Source organism: Manis javanica, chromosome 2 (genome assembly GCF_040802235.1).
Source record: "Manis javanica isolate MJ-LG chromosome 2, MJ_LKY, whole genome shotgun sequence".
Lineage (NCBI taxonomy): Eukaryota > Metazoa > Chordata > Mammalia > Pholidota > Manidae > Manis > Manis javanica.
This window is the reverse complement of record NC_133157.1, coordinates 183,021,789-183,044,977: the sequence shown is the minus strand read 5'-3', so window position 1 is coordinate 183,044,977 and position 23,189 is coordinate 183,021,789. Positions and strand designations below refer to the sequence as shown.

At 44.1% G+C, this 23,189-nt stretch overlaps 1 long non-coding RNA gene across 1 annotated transcript in view; it reads left to right on the top strand.

Moving 5' to 3' along the window:
* Positions 1 to 3,153: 3,153 nt before the first annotated feature.
* Positions 3,154 to 23,189, top strand: part of LOC140847966 (uncharacterized) — a 39,846-nt gene continuing 19,810 nt past the window's right edge. Inside the window, exons 1-2 of the long non-coding RNA XR_012128331.1 lie at positions 3,154 to 4,430; positions 5,823 to 5,951. This is a non-coding gene — a long non-coding RNA (uncharacterized lncRNA). The remainder of the gene's footprint in view (positions 4,431 to 5,822; positions 5,952 to 23,189) is intronic.

The following is a 23,189-nucleotide window of genomic DNA, read 5'->3' as shown; positions in this document are numbered from 1 at the left end:
TGGGGAGACAAAGAGGACAGTTCAGAGAGGCCAAGTCTTTGTGGGACTAGCACCATGTAAACATGTTCGTCCTCCCAGGACATGGCCTCATTTCTGGATACTTGGAAAGAAGGTTCATTTCAGAGCATCTGATAAATATATCAGCCTGGTCTATATGTGTGTATGACTGTCCATCTGCTGCCCCAGTAGACAACACACTTTTTTAAAATTTATGCATCCTTAGGAATATTTGAGATGGTGCCTTTTTTTCCCTCTATAGACACAGCAGTCTCCAGAAGTAGGGCTGGTTTACTTTTCATTTACTGTAACAAACATTCGTTGCACACCTCACATGAGCAGAGTCTGGTGCAACTGCATGGGACAGAAGTAGCAAATTGCTAGCTCATGGACTACACATGACCCAAAGACTTCTATTGTTTGCTTGTGTAATGTTTGTTTGTTTTGCTTTCATTTTTAACTAGTTGCCAACATTAAACCTAAAGAACATTTAGTTTGCCAAACTAGTCAGTAATTGCCAAAATTTAAAGCTAAAGGACATTTAACCTAAAAATGTGGCTTTTAAACTCTTCTTGAAAAACCCCTTTGGCTGCAGTAGGCCTGCATTCCCATATGGCAAAAGCAGCCAGAGGGGTGGAGTGCCTGCTTCATCGAATAGACACGCACCTCCTATCTTACTATAGATCCTCCCTGCTCCTCATCTCTCATTCATATGCCTGGCCTGACTCTTACCATCCTTGGTGTCGGAACCCCTGACTTAATTCAACATAGCTTTGGTAAAAAACAAACACAGGCTCAACGCTTGTCTTGGCCACCTATTGGTGACCTTGGGCAAATTACTTTACCCCCTGAAGTCTCAGTCTCTCTGTCTGCAGAATGGTAATACAGCACTGTCTACTTCCCAGGTTGAGAGTAAATAAGATAATGCATATGTAGAAATTGCTTAGCAATTGGCAGCTATTAGTAGTAAAGACAGGTGAGACAAATGCCCTGCTAACCAGATTCTGCCCCTCTATGGCAAGTGAGAGCACAGACATTTTGATCCAAGACAGAATGTGCCTTGAGGAAGGAGAGCACCTAAACCAGGTTGGTGAGGAGCAGGGAGAGCCTCTCAGGCTGGGGAATAAGAAAGGCTCCTTGGGTAAGGAGAAGGCCTTGGCTCCTGCATTTCTTTGTCTTCTGTGGGAAGCAGGCAGCCCAGCTGGGGCCTGCGTGGACTTTGAAACCCTGCCATGCAGGACAGGGCCCAAGCCCTGGGAAGGCTGGCCTCCACCCCAGCCAGCCGCCTCTCTGCTGTATTCCAGGAACTGGGACCTATCAGTTGGGCCCAGTTTCAGGACTGGAGTTTCTTGCCATTTCCCCTCAGTCATGTGGCCACTGGAGTGGACAAAGTGGGCGGGAATGGGATTAGCTGCCAGGCCTCCATCCAGGAAGGGGAGTGGGCATGCATCACGGAAGGGAGAATGGTTAGAATGTGGCTAGAGGATGTAGGAGCCTTGGGTGAACCGGGCAGACCCCAGCTCAGCGAGCAGCCTGGGCAGGCGTCTCAGGTCAGAAAGCCAAAGAGTGGCCTCACCTCAGACATCCCCACCAGACTCCTCTCCCTCCCGTCTTAGAAACACAGATCTTGCCAGAAAGGCTTGTTTCTGGGCTGAGGAGGCGGCCTGAACTCAGAAGCCTTTTCTCCCCACCACCCTGGGCCTGGGAACAGCTCATCTGCCTGATACCCCCTGGGTGCTGGGAGCCTGGGCTGGGAAGGAAGTGCGCCTTTTAAACAAAATGATATGTAGACCACGGTAATTTGGAACACTGCTCATCACCAAACATCAAAATCGTGTGCATTTATGCAGAACATCTCTCTTATGTAGAATGGGCATATTAAGCACCATGCTCATTTTCTCGCCCTGCTTCTGAGAAGCAGATCCGTTCTGACAGGCCAAGAGCACAGAAAGACCAAGCATACTGCTCAGAGCCACACAGAGTCACCTGGGAGCTGCATCCAGCCCAAGTCTTCTGACCCCTGTCTGCACTCAGTTTTGCAAGCCTCCCCACTCCCCCATCCCCACCTCTATTTCTTTGAAAAGGATGAAGGTCTTTCCCCTTTAGGGTGAGGCACGGGACGTTAAGGCACAAAATGTAAAGGGAAGGAGGGTGCAAAAAAATCAACACTGAAGATACATAATATTTTAATGCAATATATTCTTAAAATAAAAATTAAAACAAAAATTCATGATATAAAAACAATCAAGCCTTTAAGTAAAGGCAAGATCTGGCCCAGCGCTTGCATGGCTCACCCATTCGCCTCCCCTAGTGCCAGCCCTGCTGCAGTGCATTCCCAGAGCCCACAGGGAGAGAACAGACAGGAATTCCATTCTGCTGCTTACCAGCTGGTGACTTTAAGTTAAGTAACTGAAATTCTTTGAGCCCCCATATTCTCATCTGTAAAATGGGGGTAATTGGTCAGGTTCAACAGAGCAAAAGAACCAGTAGAACACACACACACACACACACACACACACACACACACACACACACACACGATATGTATATATTATATAACATGTATATAATATAGTGTATTATATTATATATAATATAACATTATAATATGTCATATATATTTATATATATCAATAATCAAAAGAATACTTTCATAATTAAAGTATAATTTGTTAGAAAATTACAATTCTTGTCACTAGTAAGGGTCTGAAAAAACAGGCAATCCCATACATGGCTGAAAAGAGAGTAAGTAGATATGATTTACCTGGAGGGCAACTGGAATAAAAGCTTAAAAAATGGGCAAACTCTGACTCAGTAATGACATTTCTTGAAATGACATCTACCCTAAGGTAATAATAGAAGATGTGAGGAAAAATGTTAGCAGGACACAGAGCAGGGAATTATTTATCAGGACATCGAAAATTACCTGAGTGTACAAAAATAGAAGATTATTGTTTTTTAAGTACATAGAAAGATAAGTAGATGACATCAGAGTATTAATGTGATTATCATTGGGTGTTAAGATTATGAGTTGTATTTTCGGCTTTTTGCTTTTCTGTATATTTCAAATATTCTACAATGAACATGTGTTATCTGTTATTTATAATAATTTTCAGAATGAGAGAACTTGAGGGCCTGAATATCCTGGGGAGTAGGGAAAGTGTGGTTTTAGTGGCCCTGCACCTGTGACCTTTGGGGCTGGCATGACCAGTTGTCCCATCCTGGGGTACCTGAAGGAGAAATGAGGGCGGAGGCCAATTCCCAACTGCACCACAGGTCATTGCTAACCAGGGTGGCCAGAGCAGTGTGGGAGGACTTCACAAGGCCTGGTGCAGGTTTCTACAGCACTTGGTCTACTTGAATACTGGTAAAAAATAAAGTTTTTGAGTAGAATGATTATATTATCTAATACTCCATGCCTGAAAAGAAACCTGCTATTAAGTATTTTCAGCTAATTATTCCCTAAAAATCAAATAGTGTTTATGTAACCTAGTGTCTGCATTTCAGGAAATTATGCAAACAGATCAGTCCATTGTTGGGGGAATACAAAATTAACTTTTGAGTTTAGTAACATATATTCATGAAGTTACATTTCCTTGAAGGAACTTTTCAGCAGTTGTAAATACTCTTATGATTCTGGAAACCCCTCAGATGTTGACGCCTGAGCTACTTGGCTTACCCAAATGGTGCTTCCCCACCATGCCCACACCTAAACAAGCTTTTTTTATTTTTTGAGAACTGCAAAAGTTTATTTTTAAAAAAGGCCTTCATTACAAATTTACAACTGGGGAAAATTCCTTTTTCCCCACCCAAAGAGTTCATAAATATGGACAGTAGGGCAAGTTTTTTCATTTAAAAAGATCATGTTTGTAATGAGAAAAGGTGATAGCCATAGGCATCAGTCCAACTTCTAAAAGATAGTACGATCCTTTAGCAGCCAGAGCACCAGGCTCGGCAAGGCTGCCTCACCATCCACAATCTGAAGCTTAGTTCTGACACAGAACAAGTGAAAATTGTTTCCAAATAACATTCCTGCATGGATTCCCAAGTTTGGGAGCAGACCAGCTGAGACGAACACTCAGTGAACCCACAGGCCTTGGCCCAGAAGCTGGGCCTTGAGCCTCCTGGGACCCTGGTTATGCCCCAGCTTCCTCCTCCTGTCTACTCCACCCCCAAATCCCACAGAGTTCTCAGTGGGATTTTCATGCCAATCTCTGAGCTTCAGAAAGTTGCAACAGGCCAGTGAGGTCGAGGAGACCAAAGCCCACATGGTGGGAAATGTTCCATCCTGAGGAGTGGAGCTGTGGGAGCTGTGTTTTGTATGTGAGACGTATGTTTGCAACTGATGTTCTATTCATGATTTTTCCAACCCGGGCCCTCCCAACACCAGACAGAGCAAAGAAGGAGGGGGAGCCTTCACGATCATAATCACGGTGAGTGACGATCACGAGGAAGGCGTTGGAAGGATGCCTACCGTTCACTGAGTGTATATGCTATGTGTCAGGCAGTAGGCTAAGGGCTTTACACACTTTGCCTCATACTCTTTTCAGTATGAGCGCCATTCTTATATCCACCCTAAGCATGAGGAAACCAAAGTTTAGGAAAGGTAAATAACTTGCCTGAGTCACAGCTAGCGAGCGGCAGTGTTAAAATATGAACCCTGGTCTGTCTGATTCTGGGGCCCAAGTTTTGGGCACCTAATAATATTGATCCTGAAATAGGTAGAAGGCCAGCAAAGGAAAGGAGACAAGCAGAGTGCTGGGACACATTTTAGGAAATGACAAAGTAACTCTTCAGAAAGCCAAGTGCTAGAGATATTTGTTCAGCTCCTGACTGAAGAGAAAGGTGGACCCTTTGCAAGCTCACAGACATCAGGGTGGACATCTTGGCTGGATGTAATTAGGAGCTGTGGGGTCTCCTTCTCAGTCCTACGGGAGCCTTTTGCAGTCTAAACATCTTCTGTTTCCTTTCCCGGACTAGTTCTGCTCGGTGAAGCACAGCTCATTCTGGAATCTGTGACTTCTCTGGAGCACTTTTGCTTTTCTCAGCCCTTTTCCCCTGAATTTGAAGGATCTGTGTGACTTCATGCAGCCCTGCTATGGAAGATTCCTCCTTGGAATTAAGCTGGACACCCAACAGTTGTGGTCACTGGCTTGGATTGTGTCTCTGAATTAACAATTTTCCCACAAAAGTCGGGAAAGACTCATTGGAGCTTCACCTTACCAGATGCTAAAGGCATTTCCTTTCCTCAGGCCTGCAGTGTCCACATTCTGTTAAGCCTCAATGGTGGGGAAGTGGCTGAAGCTGGAGGTGCCCCGAGCCCACACCTAGTCAGTGCTCCTGATCACCCATGATCTAAAGGCTGGGACTGCTTTCCACTGGCGGAGAGGAGTAGCTCTCTCAGGACAGCAGAGTCAGGTGTTGGTGCTTAAACCTCTTGGCCCACAAGAGCGAGGTGCTACCAGTTACCTTCTTTCAGTGTTCCTAAAGCCTGATGGTATAACAGTGTACCTCAGTTGTACACAAAGTATTTTTTTTCCTTTTTAAAGTTATTTGACTATTTTTTAGATTTAAATTTTGAATAGATGATATTCATACAATATGTAGATATAAGTATGTTGGGCTCCAGTACCGTGTGAGATGGATCAAGTATGCTTCACCCTTTGTCTCCCACTGACCATATCTATAAAACCTGAACAGAATATATGTAGGATTTGAAGACTGTGAAAAGTAAATAGCAGCAAGCAGATGGAGGAAAAACACCAGAATTAAAAATACCATCAAATCTCACCAGTGATAAGTTCACCATGTTTTTTTCCCTTCAGCATCCCATGGCCTGAACTCAAAGCATCCAGAAACCCAGAAATAAACACTATTGAGCAGAGAGAGCTCTCGGAGAAGTCCTCTAGCTATGGCTCAAGGATGGGACAAAGGAACTTCTAATACACCATAAGGTAAGGAAATGTCCCATTTTACTTTTTTTTATCTCCCTTCTCATGTGCCCCAGCCCTCAGGGAATCTTGTTGCAAGGGCAGTAGCAGCCTGTGAGAACCCACGAGACCCAAAGCTTTAAGGGCGAGGCATTGTCTTCCCTGGTAGCAGTATAGTTCCAAGAGGACGGGTCAAACCCCTGTTGCTTCTTATCCCTCTCACTGTCCGCCCTCCATTTGGGCCAGGATAGAGGCCAGCTGAGGAAGCTGTGGGAATGTGCAAAAGAACAGAGCAACTAGAGCCCCAAGTCTGGCCAGAGAACCAAAAAGGTCTCTGGAAGATTATGGAGAAGGAGGAGCTTGGGAAAATGGCCCAATAAAGATGTTTAGGACTCCAGAGCTCACCCTTGAGCGGCACTGATCTGACCCATTTTGGTATACCACAGACTTTGAGAAGTGAGCTGATAAAGCACTGCCTGAGTCTCAGAGTGATTACTGGGTGGTGCATATCTTGGGCAGATATGTAGAGTAATACAAAAACTTTGGAGAACTGAACTTATATTGGAATCATAGCCTATAGAAGATGACTGGAAGTTGCAACCTAAAACTAAACAGATTAATTGTGTGCTAAAACAAAAACCCATGGAAAAATTATTTTCCATGAAATTTAAAATAAGACCAAGGTCCTCATAACATAGTACTCAAAGTGTTGAGAATACAATCCAAAATAACTCAGCATGTGAATAACCAGGAAAACCTCAACGTGCATGGGGAAAGACAATCAATAGACACCAATGTTGAGATTATAGAGATATTGGAGTTATCTGACAGAGACTTTAAAGCAGCTATGATATAAATGTTCCAAAAAGCAGTCATCAGCATTCTCACAGCAAATGTTAAAAAAGAAAGTCTCAGTCAAGAATAAAAGATATAAAGGAGAACCAAATGGAAATTTAAAAATAATAACATATAAAAATATCTGCTACTGAATAGCAGAATAGAGGTAATAGATGAAACAGTCAATGAATTTGAAGACAGATCAATGGAAATTATCAAATCTGAGCAATAGAGAAAAAAGATAGAAAAAAAATAACAGAGCCCCCATATCTGGGACATTAACAAAAGATCTAATATTCATGTCACAAGAGTCCCAGAAGTAAAGGAGAAAAAGTACAGTGTTGAAAAATATATGAAGAAATAATGGCTGAAAACTTCCTAAATTAAGTAAAAGATATAAACCTATAGATTCAAGAAATCAAGGAAATTCTAAAGAGGATAAACCTAGAGAAACACATATCTAAACATTTTGTAGCTAAACTGCTAAAAACCAAACACAAAAAAATCTTAAAACAGCCAGGGAAAAATGATGCATAACCTTTCAGGAAGAACAATTTGAATGACTGCAGATTTCTTATAAGAAGCCATAGAGGCCAAAAGAATTCTCACAATATTTTTTAAATGCCGAAGGAGAAGTATCAGCCCTGACTTCTGTATTCAGCAAAAATATTCTTCAGAAATATGGGCAAAATAAAGGCAGTCAGAGATGAAGGAAAACTAAGAATTCACAGCTAGAAAATATGCCCTAAAATAATTGTTAAAGGAAGCTCTTTGGACAAAAGGGAAATGATGCCAGAAGGAAATTGAAATATCAAGAATGAAGGAAGAATAGAAAAGGTAAATATAAAATACTAGTTTTCTCCTCTTGTATTCTTTAAAATGTATTTGACAGTTGAAAGGAAAAAAATTTACATATATAAAAAGGGGATATATACAAATATATATGTAAGCATTTGACAAAAGTCAACACCCTTCCATGATAAAAACAACTAGGAATAGAAGGAAACTATGTAACAAAAGCCATATATAAAAAAATCTACAGTGAATGTGAAAGACTAGAGCTTTCTCTGAGATCAGGAACAAGGCAAGGATGCCTGATTTCACCACTTCTATTCAGCATAGTAATGTACATTCTAGCCAGAGCAATTAGGCAAGAAAAAGAAATAAAAGGCATCCTAATTGAAAAGAAGTTAAATGTTCTGTTTGCAAATGATATGATCTTATGTGAGAAATGCCTAAAAATTCTACCTGAAAAAAGTGTTAGAACTATTAAATGAATAGCAAAGCAGCAGGATAAAGAGTCAACACACAAAAATCACTTGCATTTCTGTACAGTAACAATGAGCCTCTAGCTAACATTATGCTTAATGGTGCAAGATTGAATTCTTTCCCCCCAAAGAGTGGAAACAATATATAGTACATCTATTTATTATTGCCCCAGGGTGGAAACAAACCAAATGACCTTCATTGGGTGAATGGCAGTAAGAGGAATCTGTGTTGCATCCATATATGGACTGGTTCTCAAAAATAAGAAGGAATGGACTTTTGATCCATGCAGCAATTTGGATGGATCCCAAAGATATGTTGAGAGAAAAAACAAAACAAAACAGCAGTCTCAAAAGGTTACATACTACACAGTTCTATTGACATAACTTTCTTGAAAAAACAAAATTTTTAGAATGGAGAATGGATGAGTGGTTGGCAAGGGTTAAAGGTAGTGGGAGGTAGTACATTAAAGAGATAGCATAAGGAGATTTTTGGGGTGAGGGAATAGTTCAGTAGTCTGATTATAGTGGTATTATATGAATCTATACATATGTTAAAAGTGATAGAACTCTACAAAGAAAAGACTCAGAAAAGGGTAATTTTAGTGTGTACTAATTTTAAAAATAAAATATTTAACCGTATGTAATGAATTCTTCCTCCCCCTATCTCCATTCACCCTGTTTCTACCCACTCTCTCTTCCAGAGATATCCAGTTGCTAGTTGCTCATACATCCTTCTAGTTTATGTATATACACACAAATTATTAATTTTCCTCTTCTTCCTCACAAAAGCAACACACTTTACACAGTATAGTATTTATTTTGCTTAATAATGTGTCCTGGGGCCCTCCCCACATCAGCAGTAAAGGGTTCCTCTTTGGCTCCTAAATTCTAGGAGAAGATTTAGTTTCAGGCTTAGATTTGGTTTAACTGATAACTTTCACGAATTGCATGCAAAATCCTTGAGGAAGGATTTGTTCTCTAGAACTGACTGCCCCTCCAAAGGGCAGGGAGGGTCTACAATCTGAGGTATTCAGCCAGGTGCTTGGTACACACAGCCCCATTGCAATGTGCCAGATTCAAACTGCTATTGTCTCAGAGTGCTTGGCTTATCTGGTAAATATTTGTAGAATACATGGCTTTATTTCAGTGTGGGTTTAGTGTGGTACCTCCATCCAGTCCCTGGGCCCTGGCTCTCCATCCTATAAAGCCATCACACACCAGAGGTGGGTGCTTGGACTTTTGGCTTAGACAAAGTGGTCCTTCCCGTGGCCTCTGGTCCTCAGCACCTACCCCACAACCGGTCATACTAGCCAATCCACATCTCCCTGACACTCTATTCCCAGGATGCTTTTTAATTCCAGTATTTGACCCTTACTGATCCTCAGCCTTCTGTAAAGACTTGTAAATATTCCCTTCATCACACTCTCCAGAAAGTTAGCCATGTATTTGAAAAATAATACAAATTTTTGGTCAGTGTGAACTCTTGACCAAGCCTGCACATGATTGTTACTCTTCTCAGCACACTCCTCCAATGTGAACAAGAGGATCTAGATTCTAGACTGATTATTCCATTTTAGATGTAGAGAAACAGAGGTTCCCATAATTTAATAATCAGCAAAGGGAGGATACAGTGTGATATACTGAGAAGATGGAAAGAGTACAGGTTTGGGGGTTAGATATTCAAGATGGAGTCAAATTTTAGCTCTACTTCTTTCCAGCTGTGTGACTCTAGCAAGCCACTCAGGTTTTCTGAGCTTCAATTTCTTCATCTGTAAAACCCATAAGGTGGTTATAAGGATGGAGGGACAAGATATATAAAACACATGGTATGGTGTATGAAACATTTCTAGTATTGGGGGAAAAGGAGAAGATACTAGCTTTTTGTCTCTGGACAGGGAAATTTCTCCGAACATCTTTTTTGTGTCTTTGGACAAAGGAATTTCTATCAAATTCTTCAGGCTATGAAGTGGCTGGTGAAGTATGATGGTCAGACACCCCACACTGCCTGGGTTTAGTCATGAGTCCATAACAGTCTGACTTTGGGCAAGCTGCTTAATCTCTCTTGGCCTCAGTTTTCTTATCTGTAGAAATTGGCATGAAAACAGTACTGACCTTACAGAGTTGTGGCAATTTAGTAAGATAATCAAGAGTAGCGCCTGACATATACAAGTGTTCAATAGATCTTACCAGGAATGCAAGAGGAGAAGCCAGACCCTGAACCTCTGTTGATGTCATGACTGCTGACATCCGATTAGCCTAAAGCAGTCATGCGGAAAGCACGTTCTGCCCACAGTGAGAGGAAATATATTTTGCATAGAAAATAGTGTATATATATATATATATATATATATGTAATTCTATTACAGGGGAGTGAAGATTCGGAGCAATAATCCAATTTACCACAGGTGCCTGGGACTTTGACACAGGCTGCAGCAGAGGAGGAGCTGTTAATGGTTCTGATCTGGTTCAGACAATGGGCTCATAAACAGCAATGATAAGAAAGTAAAAATAATACCTGCCTTTTATGGAGTAACAACTATGGTGGGAGGAGCCATTCCAGAAAACAGGAGTATGAGCTGGGCAGTCAACTCGATGAATTTCCTTCCCTTCATTTCTGACTCTATGTCTCTCCCCTCTTACAATGCTGTAGTTCATGGTATGGGCAGTCCCACTGCAAGGACGTTAATAAGCAAGATGAAATAATAACAACAATAATGATAAAAGTAATAGTAACAATATTTGTCAGTTACTCTGTGTGTGTCAGGCACTTCATGCACATTATGTCCTTTAATCCTCTAATCGTGTGGTGTGTGGGTAATTTTTATCATATTGGAGATGAGGATGGTGAGCCTTGAGACCAAGTGGCTCTCCCAAAGTCACACAGCTGTTGGGAGAAGAGCTAGAATCTGAAGTGTTTGAATCCAAAATCTGTGTTCTTATTCTCCCAAACCTCCTCTTCCCTGTGCACCACATGGAGTTTCAAGGACCTCTGTTCTCCAGACTAGAGTGGAGCAAATGTGCTAGATCCTCCGCCTACACTGGGGTGCTACATAAAGAGTAGCAAGGATGTTGGTGCTTATGTTAACAGAAAATGGCATTTCTCAAATCCACTTACATCCCTCAGCTGCTAATCCCCTAACCTTTGGCCTACCTCTATACTCTCTCCTCCCCATCCTTATTAAAAAGGCACTGAAAAAAAGAACTGAATAACTCTTTCCCACCAATGTCTGAATGACTTCTGAATTTTAATACATTACTTTTGTGGGGAGTAGGTGCCCCAGTAGTTTTAGCAAAAGGACTTATTTGCTAACAGTGGAATGTGGGGCATCAGCAATAAGCCTCTGTGTATCTCGGGTTCTCGCTCCCAAAACCTTCCGCTTCATCTCTCTGGTGAAAATTCCATAACTAGGGCTTTACTCCTTTTCTTCAAAACTTCATTCTTCTGCTCAAAGACAACTCTTCTCTCCCTTTAGTAATTGATACCCAGTGTGCACACAATTAGCATATCTTTCCTAAGGGCAGAATTTTAGGAAGAAGGGGTGGAACCTAGGAGGTTGTGTGGAAGTCGAGAGGGCAGAAGCAGAAACTTCCATGGGAAGAAGTTACAGTGCCCAGAGGCCTGGAAATTCTGCTCTGTCCTGATTTCCAGGGACTTCAGGCATATGCGCACTGATACAAAGCACAGGAGTCTGACCTAGAGAACGTGAGTGCTGCCAGTGCCCTCGGAGGCCACATCCCAACCTCACATTTGCACAGATTTGGAAACCAAGGTTCAAAGAAGTACTCTACCCAAAGTCACTGAGCTAGTGCCAGGACTAGGATGAGAAATCAGATCTACCACCATTAGTATTGAGATGGATCACAATTAATCTGTTACAAATCATCAAGAATGAGCTTTGTGAGTGAATTCCTTTTCTAACACATTGCTGAAGCTCACCTGTGTTCCAATAGGCTTTCATGAATGAAGAAGAAATGGGTATGTCACTCCCTGGAATTAGCCTAGCTCTGGACATGTCCACGGAGGTGTAGTGTGCATGTGAGCATTGCCCTGTGTTTGGGTATGTGTGTGGGTGTGGGTGTGATACAGGCTGGGAACCTGTGTGCTACCATGTTAACAAATCAAAGAACGCAGGTCCCTTTGACCCCCTGTAATGGACAGCTTCTCCTTCAAACCTTTATAACTTAAAACATATATTGAGAGTTCCTCTTTCTTCTCAACCATACAGAAAGGTTTGGTAGGTCCAGGGACCCCACTTGGTTTTGGCGAATAGTAGGGAATGTTTAAGAGGAAAATCCTGCCCTTTCTGAATCAGTTGTGTCTGGAGACACCCATAGCAGTCAGTAGCTGCCTCGGCACCCCAGGCCAGACCACCAGCAAAGAAAAATGGGCTGTGGCCTTTTGGGTTTCTCTCTCAGTACCTGATGTAGTTCTCATGACTGTTAGGACCCAACATATTGTTTCTTATAAGACTCAGGCAGGATTTCCAAGTTAAACAAGGGAGAGAAGGCACTGTCCTCCCCGCTGTTGTTTCCCTGTTATTCTGATCTCCGCAGAGTGTCCTGGGGCCATGGCCATAGCCACCAATGACACAGTGCAGATGTGAGTTGTGGAGTCAAAGAAAGCCAGTAACCAAAGTGTACAGCCCACAGCTTCTGAAATAGAATCAGCGTGGAAATACATACATACATGTGTATATATGTGTTTGCTTTTCCTACGAAAACTTCAATTAGCAAGAAAATTGCAAGTGACCTTAATCCTCCAGCATTAAAGGGAGCCTGTGTGCTAGCCCTGGATTTGTCAAGTCAATCAGCTTCCTTCGTCAATGTGGTTCCCATTAGCCAAGAGCTGCCTGGAAAGGCTTTCTTGTTTGACCTGCTTCCTCTGAGGGAGGCCTACAGTTGCCTTGTTGCCATGGGAACCACTAACAGGATGCAGGCTGTAGTCCAAGCCCAGACAGCCCAAAGTGGAAGATGCCTTCCACCAGCGTTGGGTGCCTGGAGGTAGGAAGCCTGTGCCACGATGGACATTCCATAGGCAATCTTGCTGTGCAAGTCCAGAGCTACTCAACAAATGTTGATCTTCAGCCCTGAGGCTCAGCAGGAATAAATAAGATTTCTAAGGATTTCCTATCTTCACCTTCCCCTTGTCAGTCTTTCTGTTGCTCTTGGAAGTCCTTAACTAGAGAAAGCAGAGTAGAAGGGGGAGCTATCCAAAGATGACTTCCACTCTTACCCACCCACTCCTCCTCACTCTTGATCAGTTGCCTCTGGGATTCTAAAGAAGGGAAAAGTGGGTTGGGGTAAACTTTAATTAATTTATTTTTTAACCTTTGGCAACGGCTGCCTACTTCCTATTCAAATTTAGCTGGTGTTTATTGGGTACCTATAATGTGCTAGGCACTGTGCTAAGTGCTTTCACTTTTACAATCTCACAAGATCCTTAGGACAACACTGCAATACGGTATTAATATCCCCATTTACAGATGGGAGCATTCTAAGATTAGATGGGGATTAGATTATGGAGGTCTTGAAGGCTAGAAAGGAACATAGAGTGATATCAACACACTGGGGACAAAGAGGTTTGTCTTTTACAGATTGCATGACATGGACAAGTCACTCAACTTCTGAGCCTCAGCATCTTAACTGGCCAAACAGGGACTGCCTTATAGGGAGGGCTGTGAGCAGCAAACGAGTAATGCTTGTGCAATTAGCATTGGACTAGCCTAGCACACAGTAGGCACTCAATAAGTTAGGTGATGGAAAGATAGGTCTAGTAGATGAGTTCAGGGCAAAATTGAGGAGGGAGATGTTGGAGAATGGGAGTGGAGGTAGGTGGCTGTGGGTTTAATCTATCATTTTCAACAAGAATGAGTGGGAAGGGGGAGCAGGGATAGACAAATCTATCAATAAAACAGAATAGAAAGTCCAGAAATAGATCCAACATAATTTGGACTTTAGTTTATGACAGAGGAAGCATTATAAATTAGTTGGAGAAATTATGAGCCATTCAAAAAATGTTAGGATAACCAGCTTCCTTTGTGGGAAAAAAATTACATTAGAGTCCTATCTCACACCACACCCAAAAATAAACTCCAGATGGCTTTTATGACATGGACATGGGGAAGGTTTTATTTTATAAGACATAAAAATCAGAAATCAAAAAGGAAAATGTCCAAATTTAAAACTTCTGAAAAGGAAAAGAAAAGGCAAGTGACAGAGAAGGATTTATATATGAACTATATAAAGAAATCATTTAAGTCAATTTTTTAAAAAGGACAAAGAGCCCAGCAAAAAGAGGGTAAAGACTATAAACCAACAGTTTACAAAAGAACTCCAAATATAGAATATACACATGAAAAAATGTCTGGGCCTCACCAGTAAACAGGGGTATCAATTTAAACAAGGAAATTCAATTTCATATTTTTACCTTGGTAAAAATGGAAAGTTATGACAATACAAAATACTGGTGAAAATGTAGGGAAACAGGAATTCAGCAGGTAAGTAAAATCATTTTGGGAAAACAATTTTGGCAAACTAATAAAATTGCAAATACACATATGCATTGACTGAGCACCCCACTATAGCCTAGAGACACTTCTGTACATGTTTTATAAACATTGCTTATAGAAACCAAAACATTTGAAAACCACAAAATGCCTACCAGAGCATATGTAAACTAAATAAATTGCGGAGCACCCATATGGTAGAACGCTCTACAGCAACTTGAATGCATGGATCCAATCTATATGTAGCAGTAGAGCTATTTCTCAACAATACAAGGGCTATTGATAAAAGCAAGTTGCAGAATATTATTCTTAATAATAATATTAATAAAATGATACCATTTTCCATACAAGTTTAAAAACATGGAGCAATGTGATACATTGTTTATTAAAACTTAGAATTTAGAATAAAATGTAAAGATGAGGCCTGGGGACACATGGAATTCATCAGCGTGGGAAGGGAGGGAGGGTAACAGGTCTGGTGTGAGGACATAGGGTATTTTAACTCTGTAATGTTTTATTTCTTTTTAAAAAGATCTGAAGTAAATTTTTTTAAGTAAGCATTTGCTCACTTCAGGTGGCAGGCACATGGATTCTTCCAGGGTTTTTTTCCCCCTTAAAAATAAGCCCGGATCACTCTGCCTCACTGCCTTCTCCCAGGCCTGGCTGTCCTGCATTTCTCAGTAAGGAGTGGGAGCCAGGAGTCCCATCAATAACGGGAGAAACCTGTGCTGTTCTTGGCGGACCTTTTTATCTCAGCTCTGAGTGAGTGCCTCTTCTTGCCATGGCTCATGGCTCTAGCAAGGAATTTAACCTGTCTAGAGTTGTTCTAGAACTTCTAGAAGGTATAATATTAAATGCGAAGCATCCACACTCATCAACTTGATGGAAAAGTCATGTAATTTTTAAAGTTCAGTGAGTCAAACTCTGAAGAGAGAATTATTGCATCAGATGGTCAGAAAACAGAATTCACCCCAGTAAGCTTGGGTACTATGACAGAAGTGTGGGCAGGGCTGCGGGAGCAAGCAGGGTTGGTGAAGCTCCCAGGGACCAGCAACAGTGGGAAGCCTTTACCGCTCGGAGGCTCTGGAAGGGGGTGATAGTTTAACTGTGGCCTGGTGAAAACTGAAATGTGGAAGAGGGGCCGCCTGGTGGAAGCTCGGGCCATGGGAGCCTCACCTAAAGCCAGACACAGCACCAAAGCAGAGAGAGAGCAGGAACTGGGGAGAAGAAATACCCTGACTGGTCCTTGCTCACAGTGGCTAACCTCTTCCACGTGACTCCCATGGGCTAAACCTGGAAGCCAGTTACAAGGGCTTCTGGGAGATGTAGTCCACAGGGGTCCGTCCCCCAAGGCTCAGAGTAGGGGAAAGATGGCCTGCAGTTGTGAGGAAATGGGGACTAACAAGCCTAAGAGCTGAAAGAACCCAGTCACAGTGTTTGGTTTGGAAGAGCAGAAAAAGTCCTGGCCTTTGCTGCCTCCAGACATAAGTCACTCGTAAAGAAGTGGAAACCAGGGAAGAAAAAAGAGTAAATCTTGGTATTTGGGGTTTTGTTGAACCTCTGGGTCAAGAGGCTAGCTGGCCTTCCTAGTCTCAGTGCAAGCGGCAGAAGGAGGCAGGAGCTTCAGTGTGGGACCAGAGGGAGCTGTCGGCCAGTGGTTATAAAGCCCCATTGTTTCCTCCAAGTGGGAATTCATAGGTAGCATAGATGCTGAGTGCAGAGGTGACAAGAAGTAGGCAGCTGATAGAAAGCAGGTGAGTGGGAGGGAGAAGGGCCTTGTGTGAGACCCAGGAGCTGCAGGCAGGAACTGCCTAGACTGACCTTCAGCCTGCGGATGCCTGGGGCCCATGAGAGACAGTGCTTGTCCCACTAACTAGGCTCTGTGCAGACCCCCAGGCTGGCTGCCACCCTCAGTGGTCCTACAGCAGACAAAGTGACACCCACCAACTCATTAAGCCTATTGCTCTCAGCTTCGGGCTTCTCTGCTAAGGTCTGCCTGTCTCAGTGGGGGACAGCTCAGGCCAGGGCCACATCTGGGCTTCTTAGTACACACTTCCCATTCCCATCATCACTTTTCTAGTGTCTGGCGGTGTGTGTGAATCTAGAGGCTCCACAGTTTAGTGATGGCCAAAAACGGAAGGAGAGGAGGAGTCCACAGGCCCTCCCTTGGCTGTGCCACTTCTGTGGTGATATCATTTCCACTCACCCCAACCTAAGACTGCTCTAGTCAGGGAAACACAGCCCCCTACATCTGTGAGGGGTGGCCCTCAGCCTCCTTGGGGACCTGAATTCTGACCATGAAGTCTGAGTTATCCATCCACGAGGCTCCGTGCTCCTTGAGGACTGGAGCTGAATTTTAGCTTTTAAAATAAAGTTTCATTCCCACAGCACAAGTCTGGCACTCAGGGGTTATTGGATTCAATCTGGTCCAGCCCCTTCCTTGCAAAGACAAGGAAACAGAGGCCCAGTGAAAGCAGGCATACCCCCTGGGGAGCACAGGGGGGCCGGGCCTGTGCGGGAACTGAGCCGCCATTCCTTGTCTGCTGCGCGGTGGTCTCCTCCGGCAGCAGGGCCTCCTCACGCGCTCTGCTGAGTGACTTCCTGGGGAGTGTTTCCACCCGGGGAAGGGCAGAGCATTTGGCTCATAGGTTCCTGACTGCTGGCTTCCCCACCAAACACAGATGGGCTCTTCCTGGCATCAAGCTGGGTGCCATGGAAAGCTCTGAACTCAATTTTTTACAGGAAAATGTGTGCTGCCAAGCCGGGTCCCCTGGGGAACATTTTAGCTGCATGACTCACAGGGTGTTCAGAGATCCTGCTCCATTTAAGGGTGATCTATTTACAAGCATGTGTAGGTTTTTAGGATTTTACAGTGGTTTGTGGGGAGGGTGGAGTATATATTCAGAATGTATGGGCCTTTCCTAGACTGTAAATAAAATTGTGTGTGTGTGGGTATGTGTGTGTTTGAGTGAGAGAGAGAAAGAGAGCGCATCACTGTGTGGGAGCTTTCTAGAAACAGATAGTTAACTCTTTTCAGATATGAAAGTATTTCCTGCAAGTTAGACCTTCAGACTATCCTTCTTGGTGGCTGAGGGAACAGACACAGGGAAGAGATGCGGCTAAGGAAGCGGAGGAAACAGCTTCACACCCAGTCCTGGGCTTAGCTTTGATTTTGTGATAGTAATTCAGGTGAAAGCACCACACTTCTTCCTCTTTACCCCAGTTCCTAAAACTGCACTGCAGGGCACTCTGCCGGAGCAGAAGGAGCAGATGCTTCCCTCCTGGGGGCAACCTTTGACCTAGATCTAGGGAGGGATGGATATCATCTCAGCAACCATCTAGAACCCAGAGATTTTGCTGGATGGATACTGAAATGACCCCAGGGAAGGGTTCCCCAAAGGGCCCCCCACTACCCTAGATCCTCTAAAAGACTGTGGGTCAGTCTTGACTTCTGGGGAGGGGAGCTTTGATGAATGGAGTGGTGGAGGAGGGACCCACAGGGCTGTCACAGCCCCCCTAGCTCAGCCTGGAAAGGATGCATTCACACAGCGGCACGGCCAGCCACCCCATTGTTCCAAAAAAAGCCTTGGAGCTGTTCTCTCCTACCCACCACACACTCCATCCAACCTGTCAAGTACTGTCAGTGTTCACTCAGGAGAGACCCCAAACCTGGGGACTTCTTCCCCTCTTCCCACTGAGCTGCTTTCATCCGAGCTCAGTTCAGTGTTCACCCAAAAGGGGCTGTACAGGGACTTTGAATTCCCTTCAAACCAGCCTCCTTCACTCTCATCTAAGTACATCTCTTCCTGGGTCAGCCTACCTTCAAATACTTTGCAGGAAGGAACACTTAGGCATAAGCCTCCCCAGAGGGACATTCGCCACTCAGAATCCTGTCTAACTGGCTCCACTAAGGAGCTTGCGCAGCGTCTGCAAAGCCAGTTGCAGTTTACAGAGGACTCGGGCTGGCTGCAAGGACTAAACTGAGCTCATCAAGCCTTTGGGACTGGCTGGAGTTCAAAATGCTCTATTACTTGAGTTGAGAAGCGACAGAACTCAGTGTGGCTCCCTTGTCCCCAAAGCACAGGGCCGCATTCTGAAAGCCTGTTCCCACAGCTCGTTCCAGCCTCGTCAGACCAGAAAACCACTTCACTGCTAGGTCCCCTTTGAAAGCAAGCATGCCAGGGGTCAAAGCATCTAGTGTCCCCGTGAAACACACACCGTATACACAAGATACACCACCTTTCTACTCATGGCTGTCAAATCTGCAGGGGGCTTGAAGGGCTATTTTGAACTCTTACGACTTTAAGGTGACTCAAACAGATGTTAAAGTCTGTCCACCCTTCTTGTTAAGGTCATAATTACAGCTCTCATTTGTGGTGATGCTTACCCTGTGTTAGGCACTGTCCAAAGCACCTCATTAGTTAATTTAATCCTCCCAACAATGCTGAGAGATAGATATTACTGTCCCCATTCTACAATTGAGGAAAATGGGGCATGGGGAGGTTAAGTAACTCCCAAGGTCCACAAAGTCAGCAAAATTCTACAGGGACAGAGCAAAGGGGGAGCAGAAGTGGGCAGGTGTCCCAGTCTATGGGAGCCCCTCAGAGATGTTGAGTCTGGACAAGTTCTAGCTAGTAGAGGGGGAAAGGACCCAAGGTACAGTACAATATACCATTTACCTTTCCTGTGTCACTGAAAATGTGGCGCATTCAAGGAATCAAAAGATCTTCTGAATGCCTATAGCAGAAAGGGCAAGAGATGAAGTTTGGAGATATCCTTAGAGAATGAGAATATGGAAGACCTCGTGACTCATATCAAAGACTTGGGGCTTTATCTTGAGAGCAATAGGGAGCCACTGAAGGATTCTAAGTTGATCAGGCTTAGAAAGATCCTCTCTGGCAGTACTATGGAGGATAAGTGGGGGATGGGGATCAAGACCAGAGGTGGGAAACCCACTGCAGTCATTCTGGAAGGAGATCATGGTGGCCTGACTCTGGTATAAAGTATTCACCAGAACACTAATTTCTCCTTTTCATCATTTCCGCCTGGGCTCCTCTGCCTTTTGGAGCTCTCTGACATTTACTTTACTTATCACTATTTAGTGGGAATAAAGGGACTTGCCCTCCAGAGCTCCCTCATGTCTATTCCCAAGAATATCGTGACTTTGTTCCCAAGTGCAGGAAGAAAATATCATTTCCTCAGATCTTTTTTCAGAGAAGTCACTCTTCATTTGCTTCTGTGAGATGTTTGTCTCTGGGCAGTGTTTGGATCCCTGGAGCATGTGCGTGTGTGCACTGCCGTCCAGCTAATGGGTGGCTATGCTTGTCTTGGTTTCCTGGATGCAGTCAAACTTTAAACAGTGCAGCTTCCTCCCGATGCTTATCTCCACAGCCCACTTCTCAGAATGTCTTGCCCATTGACTTTTAAAACAGCATCATTCTCAGTTTCAAGCTGCTTGCTTCAAGGCTTGGAGCTCCACGGGAACATAAAACGATAGTATCTCTTCCTCCACCTCCTTCCTATTCCCCAAACCTTGCCTGTCTCTTCTCTAGCTCCCAACAAAACAAAGCTATCCACTTCCTGAGAAACTCTCCTAAAGTGGAACCTGCCCTTGGTCCCTGAGGCCATTTGATCATGGGTCACCACTGTAATGCACTGTAAGGGGAGTTGAAAATGCAGGGAACACCATTCTTGAAAATTGGTTCCCCAAAGATGTCAGAGACATTGGGCAAAAAAGGCAAGATGACTCCATACATCTCTGAGAATGCTTCAGTGGTTTCCCACTGCCTGCAGGAAACATCAAAAGCCCACTGGGTATCTGTGTTCTTTTGGACAGTGAGGTTCAGCCCTGATTCCTCACTCTGGAAGCCCGAGCAGTGATTTTGACTGGGTAACAGCCAGGTGATTTGGAGACCCCTGCTGGCTGCCTGAACCGGAGAAAGGGCTCCCGCTGCTGGTGGATGGTTCTGCTGCCCCTGAGCACTTGCCCATGTACCTCACCTGGGCATTGGGTGTGTTCCTGGAGATTTGTGCATTAAATTGAATCACATGGTGAGTGCTGTTGGGGTATGCACTTTTAAAAGGAAATCCATGGCAAATCCTTTGTTGTGAGGCGAAAAATCCTTTTGTGATGGGGAATAATCACTGCCTTTCCATAGCCCTTCCTTTGTTGATGCTGTGAATTTTGGGGGCTAATTGAAGGGGTTCTCTTGATGCTGATGTTCCTGCTGAAGACTCTGAGCATGGTTCCTGGGGAAAGGCTACAGTTAAAGTTGAGCCCCAAATGCTTGCATATGAACATTTCCAAGGTTTGCTGAGTCTCCTTGTAACCAAAGCTTGTCTCTGAAGTGGTTGGTGCTTCTCAAAGCCTGACCAGGAGATGTTGACAGCAGCCTCAAAGGCCCTCCACTGGCTGATTCAGCTGGACCAATGCACACATTTGGAAATGGGTCAACTCCTCCTTTGGGCCTTGGCTATAGAATGATCAGGAGGGAGAAGGAGAGAGAAGGCAAAAGAAACACCTCCTCCATTGGAGGGGTATGAACACTTACCCAAAGGGATTGTGTCTGTCACAATTAGGGCTGTTTTTCCTCCTTCCAGATGTTGTGTGTTACAGAACCCTTTGTTGGTAAGCACACATGGCAGCCTTAGGAGCAGCCAGTGCCAGTCTGAAGGCTTCAACAATGGGGGCTTGCAGTAGAGCATGAAGTATGATGTGCCACGCACTGCAGTATGAATGCCGTGCTTCTGGGAACTCCACATGACAGTGTTCCCAAAAGCACAGACCCAGTTTTACTTTGTGAGCTTTTGGTCACCAGACGTAATGAGGCCCCTGTTTGAGTCTGGAGACTGGGCCCAAGAGAATGATTAATGGGATTAGGCTTTACGCCTTGATCTCTTTTGTGATTTGATTCCTTGCCATGAGCACCCTCCCTCAAGGCCGGCATCATGGTCACACCTGAAGGCCCAGGAAGATGGGTCCCAGGTAGTTTCCAGACTAAACTGTGAATGTCAAAGTCTAGAGATGCCAGGCTATTGATACGCTGGAAGTCACCAAGGAGACCGTCCTGTGGAATCCCTTCTGAACCAGCCATCAAAGGGGTCCAAAAACCACTGGACTTGAAAATTATGTTCACAGCACCTTGAGCTTGGAGTATGAAGGGAAGCCCAGAATAGAAAGCACAAAGACTCTTTCCTTCTTCAATTGAGAGTGCAGACAGGCTACATGCATTTGAAAACAGTTATAAACAACAGACCCACCAACTACAATTTAGGAGGTCTTATATGTAATCTGCCCAGTCCCAGATATTTTAATTCTATGTTGCAGAGAAGTAAGTGCCAGCTGGCTGCTGACCGACCATGCTCAAGGTTCAGTTCTAAACAGCACTGTTTGGGAAAAGCTCAATCTAAAACAGACAGCTCTGGATGTGTTTAGGTTTTGCTTTCTTTCCACTTTTAAATATTAAAAATTGACTCCAGCTGTGGGGTAGAAAGTAACGCCTAACCTATAAAAACATTGACAAATAAATCACAATGCAATTTGCTGCGCATTTTTGTGAGGTCTAAACACTAGTTCTTGAAAGGAATTTTCCATTATTGCATCTTGGGAAGATAACTTCTTCATGAAAAATTCATTTGACTTTTATATTTCATAAAATCATCACATAGCATTCCCACATTCGGGATCTGCATGTGTGCTAGAGCACCCATGGCTTTCAGCTCGGCTTTCCAGACTCCTAAACCTCTCTTCTGCATCACTTTTGCAGGAAGGACAGCCTCAGGAGCCTTACCTGGTTGCTTGAGGTTATGCTGCATCCTCTGCTTAGACCCCTGTCCTTCTGAAAACTGGGCTGATTCTCAAGAAAAAGAGAGCTTTTGAGTCTGGATTGCTTGCCAAACTCTCCTATGTATGCACACCCCTGGGCACCACCCCTGTCCAAGTGAGAATAAAAGCCCTCAACTGCATTATTTGTTAGTGGTATCACTGCAGGGAGTAGCATTTTTCTTTATGGGGTAAGGATAAAAGATTTATAGGAGACCCAGGACAGGGGAGGGGAGAGGGGTCTGTGTGACAGACTTGGTGCTGTGAGTCAGTCTTTAATTGCCTTTTCCCAGAAATAATGCTGATCCCAGCCCAGTTCGCATGGTGTCAACCATGATAGGGTAAGGCATGCTGCACTAACAGGCAGCCCGAATCTCAGTGATTTATTCCTGTGTCTATTACATGTCCATCACAGGTCCATGGCATTGTAACATTTACACTGGGATTCACCTGACAGCACAACCACTGTCTGAAATGCTTGTGGCAAAGGGAAAGGCCATCTGGAAGGATCAGTCACAAGGAACTGAACACTCACAGCTTATTGGCCAGAACTGGTCATGTGGTGCCATTTAACTTCAGTGGGTGCGAGAAAATTAAATCCTACCTGCCCAGGAGACAGAGAACTGGAAAGACTTAGCAAGTGGTGTAGACACATGTTACATCCAACATGTCTACCTAACTGTGGAGGTTCTTCTGTAGTATCTGTACAGCTAGCAACCCTTCTGGGCCTTGGCCTCCATAACATCATAGCCCTGGGTATAGCCCTGGGAAGCCAGGATGGATCAACACATTCAGGCTTGAGGTGGATACCCTCTTGGGTGTCAACCCA